Here is a 5,397-nt window from a genome sequence, read left to right as displayed (position 1 = left end):
TCCTCTCTGTCGCATTCTCGATCGACAACCGTCAGATCGTGTCGGCATCACGTGACAAGTCGATCAAACTGTGGAACACACTTGGGGAATGCAAATACACAATCCAAGACGGCGATGCTCACAGTGATTGGGTGAGTTGGTTTTCCTTGTTGTCTGTAACAATGGTAAGATGAAGCTAAATGAGCCCTAATTTGTGCATTATGTCTCAATATTGGATTTTTATTGTGATCTAAACTTGGTTTTGTGTGTTTTGTGTTACAATGAAAGATGAAGCGCACAAAACCTCGTGTTATTGGGACAGAAATGGTGGAGGTCAGAAGGTCAAGTCGTGTTGCACATCTGTCTGCCTCGATTTACAAGGAACTCGTATATTTCTCTTGTTTCTTCTTCTTCTCCCTCTTCTAGGGCTCTTTTTTCGTATTGCATACAAATTTGGAAAAGATTATTCAGCACCCAAAAGTTATTGATCCTTTTGGGCGTTTTTTTTTTTGTTGCAAGTGGTTTATGAGCGAGTTGAGTTACCAAGAAGGCAATTGGAAGCATTTAGAGCTGCTGCTAAGACTAGTATCACAAGGCAATTGGAAGCATTTAGAGTTGCATTTAATCAGGTCATCATCTTTGTCCAACATTCTAATATGCTAAGTTGTTTATGGAATTAGAAATAGACAAAATAATAAGAAGATCAAGAGTAGATTCTTGAACAAAAAGAATTGTGCTTTATAGACTTTCAATGACTATTAGGATAAAAAAATGATAGCTTAGTGGCTAAAATGGTAAAAATATGAAAGTTGATTCTTGTGTAATACGGTGGTGTGTATATGCATGTATAGGGAATGAAGCAGACTATGAAAAAGCATAAATTAAGACACTAACACGAAACTTAGGAGGGAGATCAGGTGAGTGTATTACATTAAAGGTTAAATATCTCGTCTAAAAGCTTTTTTTTTTGAAGTCAATCAGTCCAAAGCGCTGCTATGTGGAATCAATGTGGAGTTTTATTCTTAAACCCATCACGGTTAAGTAAATTAATTAAAGGTTAAAGAAAGTAGTTGGCAAATATTGTTTTGTAGGCAAAGAGTTCGTGGTGAAGATTTAGATGGTTTGGACATGAATGATCTCACCATTCTCGAGCAACAGATGTAGGATTCACTTACCACTGTGCGAGAACGAAAGGTTTCATTATTCTTTACTCATTCGTGTAGAAATAGGGTAAGGCTGCGACTGCTGCTAACGAGGTGGAGGTGGTCCGTAAGGCTGTCCATAGGGTCCCACTGAAATGACATGGGATTCCTCCTCTAAGAGTAGCCAAAAGATGCATCATGTAGATGCCATTGGTGTAAAATCCAAACGAGGAAATCAAGTAGTTGTTGCTGCAAGTCCTCCCAAAGAGGATGCAGTGGTTGCTACAGACCCACTTACAAAAGAAGATCTTGTGGGGTACCTTGCTTCTGGATGCAAGACTAAGGAAAATTAGAGGTTCTTACTTATTTGTCTCTTATGCTAAGTATTTTATTTTGCACATATGTGTCTGTGTTGATTAATGATGAATGTTATGGATATTGCAGAATAGGAACTGAACATGAAAAGTTTGGGTTAGAGCTGAAAACATTGAAGCTTATGACGTATGGACATATAGCAAATCTGCTGAATGCTATTTCTAAGAGATTTAACTAGGAGAAAATCTTGGAAGGGGACAATATAATTGGGCTTAAACAGGTAATCAGCACTGCATATTTAAAGAACCCAAAGCTGCTGTTTGATTGTATGTGGTCTATTTCTAAACTTAAAAAAAAATGTTAGGGAAAACAAAGTATATCTCTGGAACCTGGTGGTCAGTTTGAGCTTAGTAGTGCTCCTCTTGAAACACTCCATCAAACGTGCAGAAGTGAATTCACACCTTTACCAGGTTTGTAAATTGTAATGGTTGGTACCTTACATGAAGTTGATATGATTATATAATTCCATGTGTTGAAAGTGATATGTCAAATGTGGATGTGTTACTTTACTTTACAGGTGAAAGCTGTTGCTGAAGAGATGGGAATTGGATTTATAGGAATTGGTTTCCAGCCAAAATTGGAAAGAAAAGATATACCTATAATGCGTAAAGTAAAAATAATTTAGTTATTCTATAATAATATTCTAAATATCAAAGAAAAGAAATAGATATGAGATATGATGTGTGGTGAGAATGACATTGAATGAATGTTTTGTTAGGGAAGATATGAGATAATGAGGAATTATCTCATATCAGCTCGATAATTCTTGGTGGGCTTGGAGTTCCTGCTGTTGGTTATGATTTACGATTATGAGGGTATTTAGGTCATTTACTCAGAAAAAATATATTTCTTCTTCGGTTTCATTGCATCAAAGACAGTAGTACAAATAAACCTGGTAGTGAAGTGAATTCTTCTCAGAGACCTGGTAACACATGTAACCACCAAGTCCCTCACACCTCCTGTTGCCCCTCTAAGTGTCCAGACTGCTCAAGTGTCCAATGTCCCAAGTATATTAATTAATAATAATCATATATGGTTATGTTCTATTAGCTCTTGTTATTTTATGCAATCAATATGTTCTTGTTATATATATAAACATTAAATATTTGTTGTTTTTTTAAGTTTTTGGCAGATATACAAGTTGATGACGATAACATTGTTCCAAGACCATCTACTAAAGCAAGGTTGGTGTTAGAGTTGATGAGGAGAACATTGTTTCAAGACCTTCAGTAAGTTATGATGATGTACCTTAATAGCAATGTAGTATTAGGTTATATAGTTAGGGATGAGTATTTGTATTTGACATGTTAGTGCAATGAATTATCTTTCTTATTTATTGTATTTTATTTTGTATTTTGTATAACATTAACTTTTGTGCAATGGTTTGTATTTTTTGTATATGGTATTTTATTTTCTATTATGAGACATGAAATGCAAATTTAATTTGAAAATTAGTAAATAATTTTTTTTTAAATAAAAATTACGATACGCAAAAATGTGTGTCATCTTCATTTATGACATGGCCTTTCTTGACAGCGGCTTTAATGATACGCACTGCGTGTTATAAATGAGCGTCGTAAATGTGCGTCGTCTCTAGATGATGCGCAAAAGCGCGTCGTCTCTCGTTATGACAGGGCCCTCCTTGACGCGCATTTGCGCGTCGTCTGAGCGTTTTACGATGCGTAATGAGCGTCGTAAAAGGCTGTTTTTCTAGTAGTGGTTTGGTGTTACTCTGGATCGGTAAGTCACCTTTCTTGGAATCTTGCATGCTGAATCTTTTCAGCACTTTATCCAAGTAGGTGCTTTGACTAAGTCCAATTAATCTCTTACTCCTGTCTCTCAATATCCTTATCCCTAGGATATAGGCAGCTTATCCAAGTTCCTTCATATCGAAACAATTCCCAAGCAAAGACTTAACCTCCTGCATGGTTGGGATGTCATTTCCTATGAGTAGTATGTCATCCACATACAATACCAAAAAGCTAACTATACTCCCACTAGCCTTAACATATACACAACACTCATCCTCGCTCCTCGAAAAGCCAAACTCTTTGACTTTCTCATCGAAACAAAGATTCCATCTGCGAGATGCTTGTTTTAATCCACAAGTAGATTTCTCAAGCTTACACACTCTATTAGGATATTTTGCATCAACAAAACCCTCTGGCTGACTCATGTAAATATCCTCAACCAAATTTTTATTAAGGAAAGCAGTTTTGACATCCATTTGCCATATTTCATAATCATGAAATGTAGCTATGGCTAGCATAACCCTAATAGACTTAATTTTTGCTACTGGTGAGAAGGTCTCATCATAGTTAACTCCCAGAGTTTGAGTAAAGCCCTTCGCAACCAGTCGCGCCTTATAAGTGCGTACCTTCCCATCCATGTCGGTCTTCTTCTTGAAGATTCATTTGCACCCCACTATCTTACGACCCAGTACATTGTCAACCAAGTTCCAAAATTAATTGTCATACATGGACTGAATCTCGCTGTCCATAGCCTCTTTCTATTTGGCAGACTCAGGGCCTGCCATGGCTTCCTTAAAGTTTTTAGGTTCATCCAAATTTATCAGTGTACTATCACTGATAAATGCATCACCTTCTGTAGTAATATGGAAACCATAATAAAAATCAGGCATGCTCGTAACTCTTGTGGAATGCCTCAGAGGTACTAACTCTTCAATCGGTTCAACATGAGTTTCCTCCTTAGGTTCATTGCTAGTTTTTGAGGTTCCTTCACCACTTGACTCTTGAAGTTCTTCAAGGTCAATTTTCCTCCCACTGTTTCCTTGGCTTATGAAATCTCTCTCACGAAAGACTCCTCTCCTCACCACGAAGACAACATTGTCACTCAGTTTGTAGAAGAGATAACCAAAGGATTTATGTGGGTAGCCGATGAAAATACACCGCTCATTTCGACGTTCGAGCTTGTCATGAGTTTCATGCCTCACGAAAGCCTCGCAAACCCTAATCTTGATGTGGTCTAAAGTGGGAACTTTCCCAGGCCACATCTCGAGAGGTGTTTTAGGAACCTTTTGGTAGGGACTAGATTAAGGATATGGGCGACAGTCTTTAAAGCATACCCCCAAAATGAGATTGGTAACAAAGCTCGACTCATCATTAAACGAACCATGTTCAACAAGGTTCGATTGCCCCTCTCAGCCACACCATTCATCTGTGGTGTCCTAGGAGGTGTCAATTGTGAAACAATTCCACATTCCTTAACATAGTCAAGGAACTCGATATTAAGATACTCACCAACACCGATCGGATCAGAGCATCTTTATTGTCTTGCCCAACTGATTCTCCATTGCTTGTTTAAACTCTTTGAATTTCTCAAAGGTTTCTGACTTATGCTTGATTAGATAGAAATAACCATATCTACTGTAATCATTAGAGAAAGTCATCCCTTGTGGCGGTTCTGAAGGGCCGAGACACATCTGTGTGTATGAGATCCAACAAACCCTCACCCCCAGCACAAGTACCAGTGAAGGGTGAGTTAGTCATTTTTCCAAGTAAACAAGATTCGTAACTTGTTGGATTAGTGTCTAAGTCCATAACTATATTTGGTATGTACTTGACCCAACTCGGCATGGTTTATTTGGGTTGCATGGCATCATGCATTTGGATAGACTAAAATGAGAGAAATAACACTTAAGTTTTGGTAATATATTATAAGTTCTAATATATTAATAAGATTATTTGATTAGTATTGATCAATAATTAATTTGGAATTAACTAAGTGAGCAAAAATGAGACTAACTAAGGTAACAATATTTATATATATGTATAAGAGTAAGTCGTCTTACCATTAGTAGGTCTCATTCACGAAGCTGGTCTATAAGGGGGGTATAAGGGTACTGCTTATAAAATGACAGTTTATTGGGTGTCCACTCTCA

Source organism: Lactuca serriola, chromosome 4 (genome assembly GCF_051521515.1).
Source record: "Lactuca serriola cultivar US96UC23 chromosome 4, Lser_US96UC23_V15, whole genome shotgun sequence".
Taxonomy (NCBI): domain Eukaryota; kingdom Viridiplantae; phylum Streptophyta; class Magnoliopsida; order Asterales; family Asteraceae; genus Lactuca; species Lactuca serriola.
Note: the sequence above shows the minus strand (reverse complement) of the source record.